This window comes from Corvus hawaiiensis, chromosome 6, assembly GCF_020740725.1.
Source record: "Corvus hawaiiensis isolate bCorHaw1 chromosome 6, bCorHaw1.pri.cur, whole genome shotgun sequence".
Classification (NCBI taxonomy): domain Eukaryota; kingdom Metazoa; phylum Chordata; class Aves; order Passeriformes; family Corvidae; genus Corvus; species Corvus hawaiiensis.
The window spans coordinates 33,710,399-33,728,908 of NC_063218.1; the positions used below are offsets into that span (position 1 = coordinate 33,710,399).

The 18,510-nt window shown below is 39.2% G+C and overlaps 1 protein-coding gene across 2 annotated transcripts in view; it reads left to right on the forward strand.

The window, feature by feature from the left end:
- The first annotated feature begins 5,374 nt into the window (after positions 1–5,374).
- PALS1 (protein associated with LIN7 1, MAGUK p55 family member) overlaps positions 5,375–18,510 on the forward strand; it is a 56,179-nt gene continuing 43,043 nt past the window's right edge. The window contains exon 1 of one of the 2 annotated variants that reach the window (XM_048306256.1): positions 5,375–5,501. The gene's annotated coding sequence lies outside the window, so the exon portion shown is untranslated. Of the gene's footprint in view, positions 5,502–7,385; positions 7,411–18,510 lie in introns of those variants that run through there. The other variant, XM_048306258.1, reaches the window with a different exon arrangement.

Genomic DNA, 18,510 nt, shown 5'->3' on the forward strand with positions numbered 1-18,510 from the left:
AATCTGCTGAAAGAAAGCTCAAAAAACAGATGAATATTCAAGAAAAGGTTTTAAAAAGAACAATTTTGAAAGTGATTCTGCCTCATGCCGTATTCAGACCTCCATGTTGTTAAAGGTACAGCACAGATTAGCCTCAAATCTTCTTGTGTCAGTAATTAAGGGAGGGGAGAGTTATCATACTGGGATGCACAAACCGAAAGTCTATACCAAAAAAGACAATAAATAAAGTATAGCACGCAATATTATTTCAGTGAAAACTTAGAAAAATGGAACAAGGAGAATTATGATGTTGTGTATGTTTTACAGTATCTTACAGCTGTCTTACTGTACATCTAGTTTGCATTCAAGAGAAAGATTTATTGCTTTTCAGGTTTATAGACTATGTGAACTGTAGTGTCACACTTTTGGGTGATAAATATATAAAGCTCAAGTTTTAAACTGCAGCATGATCAGATAGGAAGGTCTTATCTTTAACGTAATTACCACTACTATGCTGCCTTTCAGGAAAGACGATTGTACCTGGGAAGAATCTAAAAACAACAAATGTTTTATTTCAATAGGATTTACCACCTTTATTTTCCTAAGTGGTATCAACTGTTGAAACTTTTGTTGGTTCTTCCCCTATTTTCTCACAGATCTCTGAGCTATCTCATAGGTTGTTATTTCTTCACAAATAGAAGAAAACCAAGAATCAGCAAACAGATACAAAGAGACAGATAATAACTAATTTGAGTACAATTTAGTAGGGGAAAACAGTGGAAGAAGGATAATTTTTATTACGTGTTGTTTTGTTGGTTTTTTTTTCTGGATTAAAAATAGTGCCCCAAACTGTTACACTAACAACCTCACTTGCAGCTTTTATTTAGGGGCACCCATCTTCTGGGAACCATTCCTATTTCTGGGCTTAAGACCCCACACTGAGAGATGAGTAGTACTCCCAGACTTAAGATATCTCTTCTGGAGATTAACCTTTTTCTGCAGCTGAACTTCTGCTGGGTTTATGACCCTACTCATAAATATTATGACCTTACTTGGAGTTGTACAATTTTGTATCTGAAGGATTATAAGGAGTGTCAGAGGACACTAGACACCAGAGACGAAGATGTTTTGGCTACCAAGATGAAGGTGAATGCAGAATGAAGTTATTGAACAGGAAATAAGGAAAAGTTCTAGATACTATCAAGGAGAAAAACATAACTGCATTTGAATCCTTGGTATTTGTTGTCCTGAACAATGAAAAATGTTGAAATGAAACTGGATTCCTGTATTAATTTCAAAATTCAGAGTTTCTCTTGCTGGGTTATGGAGACCAAGAATTCTATTTGTTTTTTTCTTGCTTAATGCAGAATTTGGCCTATGGACTTTTGTGTTTTGCACTCTTCTTCAAAACATTAGATACTGAACACAACCAGCCCTACAGGTGGACTAGTGCTGCTGTTACATTCTTTCAGATGGCTGGGGCATGTGTTCTACCTAGAGTTAAAATAACCATCAGATTTGTAGTCAGGATATCAGATTGCTGTAAATCAGACTGGAAAGTTCACTGAGAGATGCTGTCATTTCCCCAGCAACACAGGGAGAATATATAGGCAAAGTCGGAGCAGGCAGGTGCTCACTTTCACTCATATTCAGTTACAGGTGACATTTAAATGTGATTATCCAAGATATAAGGTATCAATATCTAAAGGCCAAGGGAAGAATCCCTGTGAAGTTCTAAGAGACAGAAGGAAAAAAGTCTATTTAAATCAATGTCAGACATGAAAGTAGAGAGATAAAAAGAAGAGTACGCAATTTCTCAAAGCTGTGCAAGAATAAAAGATCAAGAAGAAAAGATAACCAAGATAATCAAGTAATCAAGATAATAAAAGAACTAACCAAACAAACAAACAGCAGAAAGGTCAAGAAAGAGAATGGAATACAGAGTCTGGCATCAGGCAGACAAGAATGCTTTAGGGATTGCATAAAAAAATATTTTGGCAAATAAAGAGGGGTGACACCAGCTTGGAAGGGATCCAAGATGGAGTTAGAAGAGAAAGTGCATCTGCTGTAGAATTGATGCTCAGTGAGTTTAGAGATAAAGGGGAGGAGAGTTATGGGGCAGACAGATGGGGATTACTTCTCCAACCCACTGACATGAGCACTGTGACCAGTGTGGCTCTTCTGACAGCGTTGGTTTTTTGCATCTGTCATAGAATTGTTCATAGATTGTAAAGCATAAATTCAGTTAAATAGTGACATAAAAAGGAATTTTTTACCCGATCCTTTGGTGATTTTTCATTTCCCCTCCAGAGGGCAATGGTTTCAAAGAAAACGTTTCATTCTATGTTAGGCTGATTCCTCAGCTTCAGTCAGAATTTATTTTTTCTCTTTTCTATTGATTGCAATCAGCAAGATTTAGATTGATCAACAATTATATCTGCACCCTGCTGGCAAACAGTGACACTAATTCATGTCAAACTCAATTCATCAAAGATGAACATTTTCTTTGTTAAAAAATACTTGTCTGTAGAATGAATGCACCAATCTTAAAAGAAAGTTCTTCTATAACTAATAAAGTTGCCTAAACACACTGGTTCTGCAGCTGCAAGCATGCTTTAATGTTTCCATAATCTCAGATAGTAAAACCATAGAAAAAATGTCTAAAATTAAAATGTTCAAAGATCCATGCTCACAAAAGTTATCACTCGGGTATTTTTTTTCAGTTCCTTTCTGCTTGAAGATAATAACTGAAAACTTTGAACAAGAGATGGAACAGAAACCTTTATACTACTTTGGTAAATAATTTTCTCATTTCCTTTAAAAGCTGTCTTTGTAGATCCTCACATGAAAGATTAATCGGCTAAGACAAAACAAAGGAAGATTAAAAGCTTTGATCTTCCCAATCATCTTTCCATTGTCATTCCTCATCCTCCCATTCACCTTCTTTCTCTGTATCTTTTGTTTTTAATTTGAAGATTTTGTTAAATTCAAGCTAAAATGTTTATTTTTTCACAGTATTTTTTGTGTTCTCAACGTACCACCAAACAGCACCCAAAAGGCAAAATGAACCATCAGAGCTGTCTATTTAAGTGATTCAAAACAGAAAGGTTATCTGGGTCTTTACAAATAGTGCTGCTGATCCTGTGCTCTATTGTGAATCGTTTTCAGGTATGACAGCTTCTTGGCCCGACAGAGTATTTTAATCTGTTGGATAGAATTAGCCAAGTACACCTCATTCAAGTACCATTTGAATGGATTTGCCAGCTGGGCGCGGGCTAGTATTAGGGTTTGTGAAAGCCAGAGGAAGGAGATTGGTTACCAAAGAAACAAACAGATCTTTAAGTAGATATATCCAAGAGATATCCCAAGCTCAGTCTTAACCCAGTCTGGTAACCCCTTCTGGCAAAAAAATAAAACTTCAGCTACAGGTACAAGACAGTAAAGGAGGGAAATGGAAATTCGAGAACTGATGAGAATCCTCCTTTATTCTATGACAAATTACACACCATATTGAAGAAAATTCCCTTATCCTGGTTTAAAAACTTATCCTGGTTGCTACTGGGCAACATGCAAATTGGAAGCAATCAGATTTTCTGTGAAAAGGGAATACAAATGCTATCAGCTGAAGCAAACTGCAAGCAGAAGTTGTGGCATTTTTGTCTGATCATGCTAACCTTGGATGTAGAAAAGAGAGTTAAACAACAGTGAACAGCCAACTGATGAGCCTACCTACATTTTGCAGTCATATCTTCTAGACAGGTATCACATTTTGATAACATCCTTTGGTTCTTAGGTCCTTTGTCAAAGTGCTTTACGAAAAAGGGTTCAAGTGAACTTTCATGAGCCATGTTCATATGAAGGTAAGAAGAACCATGCTTGGTGCTGCTCAGCCACAAATTACCAGTGTCATGGTTTCTCTCCTTTTTTATTTCCCAAGTAAATAATTCTGCAGTCCACTAACATCTGTATTTCCTGCAGTACTCCAGTTGTGTTCACTTGATGCAAAGCCCCTTGTTATTGGTCAGAACAGAAATAGATGTTAAATCATTGCAGCCCTGGGGAGTTTGAGCCACAATCTGAAAAGGTAAAAGGCTTTCAGACTTTACTCTGCAGGTAGCTGGGCAGGACATACCTTAGTGTCTTAAGCGTTTTCACACAATAAGAAAAACCATGGGATGTTATTTTGGGACTTATAAAATTGATCTTTGCGTCTCAGTGTTTAGAACAGATCCAAAAGAAAACATGGTGTAGAGGGTACCATTATAGAAAGTGTGGATTTCGCTCTGAAGAATGATAGAGTTAAACGACACAGATTTATATACAGTTAAACTGAAGCAAGGAGAGATGGACTAAAGCAGATATCTCTTTAGGACTTCTTAGTTATCTAAGACAGCCTTTTTTAAAAATCTGGTTACACGGAACATTTCTTCTAACGCCTTGAGCAATAGTCTAGGCAGGCTAGCCTGAAAAACCAGGGAAGTGAGTGCAGTTTGCAGGTCAAAGTCAAAATTAACTGTAGCACGCTGAAAATACGTTTCTCTGTTCCTGAAAAACACAACCATGGATACAAACAACCCGGTAAAACTACTTGTAACTTCCTGTTTTCTTCATTCTTCCAGACAGCGTGTTATGGGCGCCTTGTGTGCCTCAGCCTCCCAGACTTAGACTGGACTCTCGATGAGATTAAATACTTTTTTTCCCATACAGGCTCCAGCCTGGCTGGTGCATTCAGGCTTGGGCTGAAGGTGCGGCAGCAGCAGAAGGCGAACGGGGGGATGCCAAGGAGGGCGGAGGAGAAAGGGGCTGCGGTGGCCTGGTGGGCCCAGGGCACAGCAGAGCTGCAGCGGGCGGGGGGCGGCAGCTGGAGGTGGGCGAGGAGGAAGGAGCGAGTGGCCAGGCGGGCGAGCCAGGTCTGCTCGGGGCACAGGCTCCTGTGGTGGTCCCGCCGGGGGCGCAGAGAAAGCCGTGGTAGAGAGATTGAAGATGACTGCACTGGACTGCCCAGGGGGCTGGGTGGAGTCACCGTCCCTGGAGGTATTTAAGGAAACACTGGCCGTGGCACACAGTGCCATGGTCCATTTGATAAGGTGTTGTTCGGTCATAGGTTGGACTCGATGATCTCGGAGGTCTTTTCCAACCTACTCGACTCAGTGATTTTGTGAGGATGGAGACACAGAAACGGTGCCACGTCTCACGTGTCCGCTCCAGCTGACGGCAGCCCCATCCCAGCTCCCCCGACCACCGCTGCGGCCTCCGGGGGCAGCGCAGCGCTCCCCGGCCCGGCTGAGGCAACCGTGGGGCGGCCCCGCGCCTGCGCGGCGGGGCGAGGAGGGGCGGGGTGGTGGCGCTGGGGCGGGCGCGGGGCCGGGCCGGGCCGGGCTGGGCGGCGGCTGCGCAGCGCTGCGGGGGCTGTGGCCGGGCGGCTCCGCGGAGGCGACGCGAGGACGCTGCGGGACGCCGGAGATTCCGATTTCCAGCCGGCGGCCGGGCCAGAGCGTGTCAGAGGCGGCAAGAGACGGACGGTGAGCGGAGCGCCCGTGCCCGGCGTGCGAGCAACAGGTCTCGCCGCGGAGCCTCGAGTCCCGGCTGGCCGGAGCCTCCCCTGCGGCCACGGCGCCCGCGCAGGCCCGGGGGTCTGGCCGGGCCGCGGCCGGGCGGGACGGCGGGGCATAGCCGGGCTCGGCGGCTCTCGGGGCTCGGCGCCGGTCCCCGCACCCCGCTGGCGGTGGCCCGGACTGTGACCCGGCGGCGGGTCCCGGCCGGGCGGGGCGGCCCCGGCCACGGCGGCTACAGGTGCCGGCAGCGCTGCCGGGAGCGCGGGGGGCCTCCCGAGAGCGGCTCCTGCGGCTTCCCTCCCTCCCTCTCTTGGGGTGCCTCCCGGGAGCTTAGGCCCAGGAGTTGTAAGAAAACCTCCCGCACTTGGCTGAGAGTTCTCTCTGCGTACTTATAGGGGGTTGTGTACGTGTTTAAACAAGGGGGGAAACTTTAGGCCCCCCTCCTGTGCATTTCTGATGCTCTGGCAGATCTGTTTTTGGAAATGATGCCTCTCTGAAGTGGTCGCTTCGTATTGGTTTATGAAGCCTTGCGGGGCTGAGTTAAAGCAGGTTGAACATGAGCGACTTCCAGTGTGTTTTACAGTCAGCAGCAGTTAGCGCACATCCCGGCTTGGAGCGGCTCCGTTTCCGAAAGCCTGTAGTGGTAATGCTCTTGCGGTGCTGCTGCTTTCCTAGCAGAGGGATCGAGGTTGTGTGGTGGGAGAGAGAAGACACTACAGCCAGGCAAAAAAGAACGCGGTGACTGTGAGCTTGGTGAGACAGACCGCGTGAGAAAATTTAATTAACTTGTATTTGACCTTACTGAAGAATATTTATATATTAAAAAAAAATTGTCTATAATAATAATAACGTTCTTAGATGTCTCACATAGGACTGATTGACGAAAAATAACTTCATGAGGAGTAGTAAAAGGGGTAAATATCAACTAGTGCTGTGACGATTTTTTCCTTTAAAAATAAAGCCTCTCTTTGAATTATTTAGGTATAGACTGTATCTGTAGCTCATTTAATAGAGCAAAATACTTTCATTCTAGATACACGATGATGTATCGATGACTGCAGTCAGACTTCTAACAAGTGACTGATGGTGATCTTCTTCTATGTGTTTGCTGCTTCTGTGTACAGTTTCCTATGCCTTAAAGGGACCTCTCTGTCGTTTTTGAGGATTGAGGTGTTTTTCATGAATTTGTGAAAAATAAGGTATCTTTGTATTGTCTTTAGACATCTGAGTCTGCAAGCTTCTGGTTTTAATCTATTGTCCAAATTTTCACAGTACAGATTTTTTTCTTATGATCATATTAGAGCTGCAAATCAAGTTACTACAAATCTGAGTGCCAAACACTTTAGAGTCTGGCTGATTTATACACATGTAAACTCTTTTCCAACATGCTGTGCTTAAAAATAATCCAGTATTTTACGTATTAAAAGCTTAACTAATAGTAATGTAGACATTTTAACAAGGAGTCAAGAATACTACTGCATTTTGAAGCAGCTTTGTAGAACGTTACATTTAAGTAGCATTACTGTTAATAAAGCAATATAGACTTAAATGTTAGTCCATGATCACTGAACTCTTTTCTAAGTATTTTTTTCAGAGTTTACATCCTTCCAGTGTGTGTCATATTGCCTTGGAATGTGTGGAAGGAATAACAGTGGATGGTGATTTTTTTTCTGTATAGATTCTGCTGATGGTAAAGACTATAATTTTACGTAGTTTTTATTAAATTTCTTATCAAAAGTTCTGAACTTAGAAATGTACATCAAAATATTTCTTCAACAGACTGATTTATCTGTCTTAGGAATATGCAGGAGTTACTCATGACCACTGAGGGGTGACAAGCACTACGTGACAGAACCAGTGAAAATGCAATGCAGAGGTTGGCATTCATACCAAGAGTTATGGACACAGAAAACTTAATGTACTCTGAAGTTCATGCGCCCCTATTTATTTTCCTGTGTAAATAATTACGTTTTCCTAACACTTCATTTGCTGCTTTTTAATTAAAATCTCCTGCTATACTTAAAAGTTGCAGGCTTTTAAAAAATCTACAGCATTTTTAGATGCAAATTCTGTTATGATGTCTCTTCAAAGATTGCATCTTAACATCAGATGCTAACAGTTTTAACTATCTGTTTCAGCTACCGTTTTTTCCCCAATTTGTACTTTGAAGTGCATTTCTTTTACAGTGTTATGCTTTAAAAATGCTGAAAATTTCCAAGTGTGCTACTTCCTAGATAGCAAGATTTGTATTTGTATTCATGTGCCATGTTTAAAATTTTTAAATGTTCTAGTAACTGACGTTTTTAAAATACTTTCTGAGGTACTGTTGCAGAAATGCTCGACATTACGGTATTTGGAAGACTAATTACTGCCTTGGTCATGCATTTGGAAACCTCAAGACTTTTTGCAAATATTAATTAAATGCTGTTCTATTGTTTTCCTTTTATTAATGGGCTAAGAGAGGCATTTGTGTATTTGAAAAGGTTTGCAATATGCCTGTGTTAGGAAACAATTTAAGTGGTGGTTTAGAATCAGGTCTGCTGGCAGAATTACTTTTCTAGTGTAGTTATCTACCTTGGAGCTTTCTTCAATGCAGCTGTTCTGACAATGGGGGCATTTTATGTACACATCCTCTTTCCTGCTCTCCCACTACGGCTAGACAAGCTAGACAAAATGTCTTAAGTGTAGTTCAGGCTAAAGTATGAAGCAGGAGAAAGAGGAAATTATAACTAATTAAGTTTATATCTCAGACTATTTTAAAGTAAGCTTTTGGGGTTCTTGTTTTTTTAACAGGAGGTGATCAGCTGTATATGTCTGTTGGTAAAGACTTGTTTTATACTGCTGAGGTGTCTTAATTGCACACTAACACATAGCTGTGTGGGAAGAAAAAAAATGCTGTTACTCTCAAAGCCTGCATCAGTTAAATTAGAAGGCAAACAGAGATACCATCAGTAATGCACACTTCTAAAAGGAATGCTCTGGTTCTGTGTAGAAAGACCTAATCTTGCACACTTCTCCTTTGGCAGAAAAAGGATGTTGCATTTCTTTAAAGATGTGGAAATGGTTTGGGTACCTACCCACCATGTTGAGATCTGGGTTCAAATCCTTCTACTTTTTAGGGGAGCTGCCAGTCCCCAAAAGGAATGCCTTAACTGCCTGACCAGTGGGTATTTCGGTGTGAAGTGCTTCTAGACACCAGCCAGTTTGATTCTTGAGGAGTAACAGTCACTTAGGAAGGGAGTGAATATGTAGCCCAGGGCTTGATCAAGTACAAAATAATGATATAATAATGGATTCAGGTCTCCTTTCCTTCTAACAGACAAATTGTTGAAAGAGTAAAGGAAAGGGATTTTTCTTGGGGCTGGGGTTTTTTTCCCTAGCATGACATGAAATTCTGAAGACTTAAATATCTGATCTTTATTCTTATCTGACTTGGCCAGTTCCTACTCAAGCTGAATATTAGATATTTGAACAGCACTTACAATGCATCCTTTTCATTGTAGAGCAGGTCTTGGTTTATGTGTGGGTTGTGGAGTCTAGTAGGTGGCATGGAATTTAGGTTCCCTTGTAGATCTATTTCTGCTTTCTTCTAAGACACCAAATAATTAGATATAGAAATGTAATTGTTTCAACATACCTGTGATTATTATCTGTTATAATAGGTCTGATCAGTGCCTTGTGTTTCCTCAAAATAATTTGCCTTTTGCATCATGTATCTGTTCTGGCTGGCCATAATTGTTTTTTAAAGAAAAATTAATGAATAAGAAATAGGTAATATGGTTTTGTGTTAACATTTTTAATACTTGATTTTTCCTCTGGTGTTGTATTTTTAAAATTTCAATTCTATGGTTAGAGAAAAGGCTTGACAATGCAGCTCATGGTCTTTAGTGTCTGAATTTGCTATAATTTATCAGCATAGACAGTAAACTCCTCATGTCCTGCAGAGGTCTAGCAAAAGAATAGATGTTAGATAGAAATTCTGGGAAAAGATAGTTCTTAAGAAAAAGAAGATAGAAACCAAACCATAAGTTTCATATCAGGATGCTTCTTCTGGGGAAACTGTTTTAGGTTATACTTGGTTATTTGGCCATAACAGATAATTCAGAAGACTTTCAAATGTGGGGGTTTTTTGGGGGAAAAGCAGTTAAAACCAGGAATGATTTCCAGTAAGGATATATTAAAAGTGATAGGACAGTAAAGTGGTCCTTTACAGAAGGTATGAGGAGCACTCAAGTGTGGTAATAGTCAGTATGTTAGCATCTAATCATGAACCTGTGTACATGCATCAGCTGAACAGTCGGTGTGAATTGTCTTATTTGTGTAGCGTGAAGTTGTTCAGTGGTTTCTTCAAGCTCTCTAGAAAGCTGAATTCAGTAAAACCATAAACCTTTGATAACTCGGAAGTGCCAGTGCAACCTCAGCATCTGCTCTTTGACCTGGTGATGGTACTGGGAGGTGGCTGGTATGCATTCTGAGTCTGTTTCCAAGGATAAGTGTATATTTTTATAGTCAGGAAGGAGAGGCTGGAAAAGTATTCATTTAGGTACCAGTAGTGTTGAGTGGAGTTCTGAGTACAAATGTGTGAGCTCAAAGGAGGGCAATGTATGCTAGTGCCTAAAAGAGTCACTTCTCATTTTAACAGTATATTGTGAAGAATATGTGAGCCGTTAACAGTGTGATGCCATAGGAGTGACTTGTGTTTATTGTAGTGTATATTAAAGAGGAATGAAACTTTAGAAAGTTTATCTGAAGGTGGGTAAAATATGACTGGCATGATGTCTTGGTAAAAACACTAGTGAGAGAAATTACTTAGCTTTTGAGGTTTTCTGGAGACAAATTTTGATCTTGGTTTGGGTGGCAGAGAGATCAGCATGGTCATCTCTCATCTGAATATATCCAAATGTAAACCCAAGCATTCTCTTAACTGGGGTGATCTTCACAGTGGAGGTGGTATGCTTTAGTAATGCCTTCACTGTTAATCACTTATTTAGAAGCTGGTTTTAGTGTGGCAGAGGAGAAAACTAGGGAGAGAAGCAAGTTTGTCTGCATGGTGTTTGTGGTACTGAGTTAAATTCTTTAATATTGCAGATACCATGGCAACTTTTTCTTCAGAATGTGATGCTTTTGTGTATAAAGCTAAGGCCTCACCTTAGTATCAGACCGTGCCATGTTCCTGCAATGTTGTGGTTGAGAGCTTGTGATTGCCCTTGTTTTTTTTATTTTATCAAATTGCCATTTACTTGTCAGCTACTGTTAATGCAACTTAAGAGAGATTAATTATAGGTTAATTCAGCGTACCTTGGCTAAGATAATTAAAGTTGCTTTTGTAGAAAAATTGTGTTACAGATAACTGCATTGTGCATTGTAGAAATTAACTGCGAGTTGTATTGGCTAAGAGAGCATGTTGCTAATTCCTCTGGTATGTCTTATTTTCTAAATCTCTGAAGACAAAACTCAGGCCTTTGGGTTAAGCATCAAGATTTAAAACAGGTGAGGGTTTGTACTGTTTAAGTTTGTATCATATTGATTGTACTTCTTACACATGTATATCCTTGTTTTTAGAGAACAAATCTCTTCCCAATGTCTGAAAGGCTGTCATGTCAGCAGACAAACTTAGTCCTCTCTTACTGGGACAGTGTAGTATTAGTGGACATCACGTGCTTTCTGCAGAATCAGTTCCTGTAGGATCAAGTGATGATGGAATTGCTTAGTGCCACTGTGCAGTGACATTTACATTTCATTTGAATGGTATTAAAAGTCCTCAAATGCAGGAGAGAAGGAAATTGGTTTGAAATGGAACTGGGTACACGTATTTAAAGGTGGTGGTGTTGTTGTACAAGAGTTAAAACCAACATAAAACAAGCTCTTACCATTTAATTTTGTTTCAGCAATCAAAATATGTTCTAAATTAGTAACCTAATTACTTAGAGGCAGGAATTAGTGTCTTAGTGTAAAGTGAGGTAAAAGCTGATCAGCTCAACGTTGTCTTCCTGGGCTGACGGAGTAAAATGACTTACAAGCCCCACTGTATTGGTTTTGGTTTTGACAAGTGGAATAGTCTGTTTCACCTTTTTTTTTTTTTTTTGTTAAGAATATAAACAGCACTAAAAATCCATTTGCACCTGAATTCTTGTTAGATTTGTAGACTCATTCTATGGAATTATCAATTTAATTATTTCCTGTTCAGAGAATATTAACTTAATGTGTGTTGTGATCTTCTCTCAAGATTTTGTGTCGTCATCAACTGCTTCCTGGTGAAGTGCGTTGCTTCAAGCTGATATAATGAGGGCTAGCTAGAACTTTGAAGAGGCAAATTACTTGGCTTCAGTGGAAGGAGGATAGTGGGGATATGAGGATTCTACAGTCAGGTAGACACTTTTCTGCTTTTCAGCCTAGTTAGGTTTCTTCTTTCTTCATTAGCTCATTAAGCAAGATGTAAATAGTAAGGACTGAAAGTGTATCCCAAGAAAAGCTGGTAATTGAAAAAGTAAATGTCACTTGTCCTTCCTCCCAAAAGAAAAAATCCTGAGGATGATTTTAAGATAACAGGCAAACAGCTATTCAGGTAAAGTGTGGTTATTTTTGCATATTTTGCAGGTCATTGATTTCTTTAGGCTTTTGCTTATCTTGAAGTAAGGAGAAGTCAAAATGAAGTGCATTGGAGAGCTATATTTTCCTTGTCTGCAAAAGAGAACCTGGCATCTAATAATAACATTTGAAGCAGCAGTTAAGAGTTGGTTTTGGCTTATAGCTTATGAAGTAATTTTTAGGTTAATTTTTTTTTGTGTCTATTTTATGTAGACTAGTAAACTTGTTAGGATCAATTTTTGATCAATTTTGAAGAGTCATGATACATTGTTTTTCCATAGATCTTTCCTGGTTTAATGTGGACTTCTATTTCTGACCATGCTTTTTTGGCCCCTTGTTCATCATACTGCATTCTTTCCTCCTGCAGACCTTCAAACATGAGTCTGTCAGTCTGTTCTCTCTGAATAGGGAACGTGAGCAATATTGGGAAGGAAGCAAAGGTTCTGTGTGTTGGATCCAAACGACTTCTCTTTCTTTTGGGAGGGAGGACAAGTGACATTTACTTTGTCAATTCCTACCTTTCCTCGGGATGCACTTACTGAAATTTGTCCTATAAAAATGTGGTAGGTTATCTCAACTAGATACTGGGCTACAAGATTGTAAAGAGCTGCTTTTTTGGAAGGTTGGTTTGGTTTCAGAAAGGGGCAGGCTTAAGAGGTGGAAAAACTCAACAAGAGATTAACAAAACAATACTACAACAATATAATGCAATAACTGTGGACTCTTCTCTACTAAAATGTCATTTATGATCCTGTGCTGATGGCTCAGTTTTGACCAGTGGTAGGGCCCTCCATTATAAATTCATCTGCATGATGATGAACTTGGAATCTGCATGATGTACTTGTTTGAGAAAGCAGTCTTAGAAGTTGAATACCTCAGTTAAAATTGACATGGGACAATCTGCAGAAATTAAGTTAGGCCTGCTTATTATGTACCAATGCCTTTTTGAAGCCTTCTGTAGTAGGAAAGTATTCAATATTTGCATATATGATTTTTAAAATTTAACGACTTGAGTTGCACACCTGAATTTATATATACTTTATCCCCTAATCCAGTTTCTGACCTCTGTTGGTGAAAACTTCATACAGTTTCTCCTTATGTCAATATTTTTGAAGGCTTTCCTGTACAAATATTTAATGAATGCAGCTGCATACCTAAATGGTTGGGTAGTAAATGTAGGCTGGTTTGTGTTCCCTCTTAAGTGCATACTCTTGTCAAGGCTTAGAAAGATATTTAATGCTGTTCATTTGATACTATTTGTGTTAGTGCTCCCTAAAACTTACGTAGTTGGGACTTCCTGTGATAATAAAAATTTCATACAAATTTTCAGTTCTTGATTTCTTAAAGCTAATTTGAAATTGAGTATTTAGCCTTTAAAGTACTTAACATGATTAATCCATGCCTGTTAAATGTAATTGCAAATTGTTTAACAATTCACATTGTGCTTCTGACACTTTTTGGTGAGTTTGTGTTTTTTATTCTTGGATGGATTTGTGACAATTGGCACAACTGATTCTGTCTACTTTAGAAGAAATTTAGATTGCAACTACTGCTCTGGGAAATCTTAGGTTTTGTGATGTCAGTTTTTTACCTTTCCCTGCTCCTCTGCTCTAGTTCATTTGCACAATTAACAGAAGTGCTTGTTCCTCGGTCATTATGGTTCATGGTGTGCTATCTGAACTGAACTATGATTCCAGTCTTAGCAGTGAAGTAGCTGAGGTGTCAGCACATGTTCCCTCCTGACAATTCTACTTTTGGGATCAGTGACTTCTGATGGGGGCAGTCTACAGCTGAGGATAGTAACTTAATCTGCTACAACAAGATTTGCTAGAGCTTGTCTATCAGCATATTTAATTTAAGCTTGCTGTTCCTTTAGTTCAGCCTCTTAGGAAGCCTTATTTTTTCCTTTATTTGAAAAAAAAAAAAAAACCAAACCACAAGGAGAAATAATAATTGACCTTTTATTATCTCTTCACAACAAATTCCATGTTAAACTTGTTACTTCGACTTTGAGGAACCCATAAGTAGCATATTATTGCTGACCATTACACCATTTCAGGTCTCACAAATTCATATGTTGTTATATTAGTATATTCATACAGGTATATTTCTGAACATTTTTGTTTAGCAAGTAAACTATGCAGAAATGCACTGCATCAGTTTAATATACAGAACCATAAGCCAGATACAGACATTGGTAAAAAGTGTAAGATCTGTTGCTCCTAAGGCTGAAATGTTGTGCATGGGAACTCTGTGAATGGGTGCTCTGAAGTTTGGAGGAATAAGAAACTGTATGTTTATGGGTTTAGCTTGTTAAAACTTAAAGTTCTGTAATAAATACCCCTTGTTTGTATTCAGAATTCCAGAACTGGTCTTGAAAGAGTATAGGTGCATACTTAGAATGATTTGAGCTAGTGGAGCATGAAGGTATTCATAAATCTCACTGACCTCAAATAATAGATTCTGATTTCAGTACCTAATTTGTAGCATGATTTTTTTCTGTAACTCAGCATATTTTTAATCTGTGACTGATAAATAAATATATGGAAATAATATTATTTCTTTTCATAAACTTAGAATTCATCAAGAACAAAAAGGTTATGAATGCTTCCAACTTCTGTTGGAAGTTCTCTAGATAAATCTGACTAAAAATTTTTTTAATATAAAATGTGAACTGGCTTCAGGTAGAAAATACATCTCAGACAAGTATCTCCCAACGAATTGGTCAATTGGAAAAAGGTATGTGAAGCTTTTGGTTCAAGTTTCAAAACACCTGGAAGTGATGGATCACCTGTGGGATACCTAAAACATACCAAACTATGGGATACCTAAACCTTTTTATTTTTCCTTTATTATTTCTGCTTTGCAAAAATAAGTTTTGTTATGGCAGACATTGTAGCCTTGGTAGTGCTGGAACAAAATTCCCTGCCTGCATTGCTGAGATGATCTGCAGTCTCTGGGGACCAGAGAACAACAACTTCTCTGAAATACTTTACATTAAGTGGAATATTATTAACAGCATGTCTCTGGTAAACAGATCTGTCATAAGCATAAAATCATTGATTTGATTTCAAAAGTTGTAAGTTTCTGCAGCTTAGAAACAAAAATCCCAGACTTGACTTGAAAAAACTTGAATTCATTATTGTAAATATTGGGTTTCCTGTCTAATTAGTCTGTTGTTTCCACTGATAAACATCAGTGGCTGCTGTATTGATTGTTTTCAAATTTTGAAATGGATTTATAGCCCAACCTAAATTGCATTGTAGTAAGTGTTTGAAGTGACAAAACAGAAATAATGTGTAACAGATAATGTGCATCCCAAAATTTGTTTCTGTTTCCTTACTAGCTGATGGTAAAAAGTAACAATAAAGTTTAAAAATTTCATCAAGACTCACTGAAAATCAGATATACCTGCTCTGATTTGCCTCACTAATACAGTTGATTTAGCACTAAAGATTGAAGCCACTGACCAGAATTGCCAGTTGGTTGTTCTGAGGATGGAATCATAGAACGTGCTGATTTGGAAAGGACCCACAAGGGTCATCGAGTCCAACTCCTGGCCCTGTGCAGGACTCGCCAAGAGTCACACCCTGTGCCTGAGAGTGTAGTCGAAATGCTTCTTGAACTCTGGCAGGCTGGTGCTGTGACCACTTCCCTGGGGAGCCTGTTCCAGTGCCCAACCACCTTTGGGGTGAAGAACCTGAAGAACCTTTTCTAATATTCAACCTAAACCTCCCCTGACACAGCTTCATGCCGTTCCCTTGGGTTCTTCCCTGGTGACCAGAGAAGAGATCGGTGCCTGCCCTTCTGAGTAATTGCCATGTGAACAGTGTTGCAGCTCTTATTCAGGGTGTCAGAATTCTTCTGATGTTATTTGAAAAAGTGGCTATTGTTCTATATGCTCTGGTTCCAGACAGAATGGTAAAGTCACTGTAGTGTTCCTGGCTTTTTCAGAAAAAGTATCTGGTTGGTTTTTTGGTGGGTTTTTTTTTTGGTCTGTTGAGTTCTCCCACCTCTGAAAAATTCTCAGTATTAAATGCTTAGGGCAAGAACCTGTGTTCTCACTCTGCAAAATTATCAAGGGTAATCTTGCAACCTTGCCTTTGTTTCCTAGTATCACACAGAGTGCACGTAACAAGTGCTCAGAAGGGGTGTGGAAAAAGAAAGTAATATGCAGAGCTGCTAGTGAAAAACCTCTGTCTGTGAGGCATTAGGACAAAATCAGAGGAACTGCTTTCAAGTAAGGTACCAGTGCTGTTCACAGGGTACCTGCTGGGTTAGAGGTTGGGCTAACCTCTTGGGCTTTTTAAAAAACTGGTGCTGCTTCACATTTCTGCTAACCTCTCATGAGGAACTCTAAGCCACAAAGATTTGCTTTTGTACTTCTGACAAATGGAAAACATAAATTACTTCTGGCACTTTCTTACTATGACAAAGAATTTCCTGAACTGCTTTTACTGGCCTTGTGTGTGGCATTTCAAATCTCAGTTAAAATTCTTTGTTAATAGTATTTTCAGTCTACCAAACTTTGCCTGAAATACCATATTCAGTGGCTTTGTAATTAGACTCTTTGTTGTCTGTAGAAACAACAGTTGCACGTTCTAGTCAATAAAAGAATTTGAGTTTGGTGCCCAGACAAAACCTGTCACCTGGCCAGGACCCTGCAGAGCCATACTACCCGATGCACTGGCATGCCAGGGAGGGAGCAATCTGTTTCCTGAGAGCCCTGTTCTCTTTACTTGTGATTAAAATGCAGGTGCCTGAGCTAATAAGTTGACAAGAATTTGGAGTGCCTAGTTAGCACAGCAGAGACAGAAATTAAATTTATCATGGTTTATTAATTTTAGGCCACTGCCATTTGTGCTGGACCCAAGAACTTCACAGTGTGACTTGATTTTAGTCCTCTAAATTTGTGTCTGCAGGCTTTGCAAACGCAAAGTTTCCCAGTCTCTTACTGCTTAATGGGAATATTAATTAAAATATTTTTATTGCAAATTTAAAATGTATTTTGTTTCAGCTGTTATACTGAGTGGTTCTTTAAAAATTGTGCTAGAAAACTGTTCTTAATTGACCTGTGGTCGTGTCAGTCCTTCTCATTATACTCTCGGCTCTATGGTGAAGAAAATTTACTGGTGGAAAAAAACATCGTTGAGACAATCTGAGGTCCTGACATCCCTCCGCTTGACATGGAGGATGAAGGGAGCCAGCAGCATTGCCTTCATAATATATTTAGCTGCTATAGCTGTGTGATAGTTTGACTAAAATTATATTCTTGTATTTGCATGTCTTTTCCAGTTCATGCAGCTATTTGGTTCATTCTGTGCACTGTCCTTAATAAAATCTTAATGAAAGCAAACCACTTTTTTGCTCTTAACTTTTGTCAAATAGCCTTTTACTTTAAAAAGTGTGATTTAACTTCTGTAGGCTGTTCCTTTTCTGTACATCTGTTTGTGTATTTCTTTTGTTTCATGTGTAAATCAAGTTGTATCTCTAATTTAGACTACTGATCTTTAGACCCTTCTGGTTCTTTTAAGAAGATGAGCAAAACCTATTCTTGGTGAAGGTGCACATTGTTTCCTTACATATGGGAAATCTGAAGCTCCCTATCTTCTATAAATTATATTGACTGCTTTATCTTAAGAGACTAGTCTAGTTTCTCTTTTAAAAGAAAAGATCAAGTCTTTTCTTCATAGTGTGACCTAATACATTTAAGAAAATCCCACTGACAGTAAGTATTTAAAATCAGTCTGCAACAATTTAGGTAGACACCAAGAAAACACTGCTTAAATAGTAGTCTCATTTGTATTGAGTGAGATTATTGGATTGCGTTCAAATAGATTCTGTAGTTCTTATTTTTGCCAGAGCCCAGAAAATCCTATCTGTGGGACCCAAAAATCCTAGTCCTAGTCCTAAATCCATGTTTGTTAAATTCTTCTAAAATGGAAAAAGTAGATAACATTCATTGCCATCTTGATTTTTACCTGATGTGCAGGGTAAGCATGTCAATTTCTGTCTGCAACCGTGAGGTGTTTTTCTGTTCCTGAATCATTTGTTGCTGATGACACAGCACAGTTTTGGAATGGTTTTTGATTTTATTTTTTATATCACTTAAATACTTGAGCACATAGATTTTTTTTGTGTGTGTGTATGTGCAAATTTTGTGTGATTTTTTTTGGGGGGTGTTAATGGTCCACTCTATAAGAGTTTAAAACAATTTAGCTTTGAAAAATCTGTAACTCATTAAACGTTTTAGTCATTTTGGTGATGAAGAGAGACCACTGTTTTATATGCAGATGATCTCTCATGATCTCAGAGCATTTTACTACTGAGAATGGTAGGTATCTTTCTCTTGGGTTGGTTTTCTGCCGCTTTGTTCTGATAAGCTGGC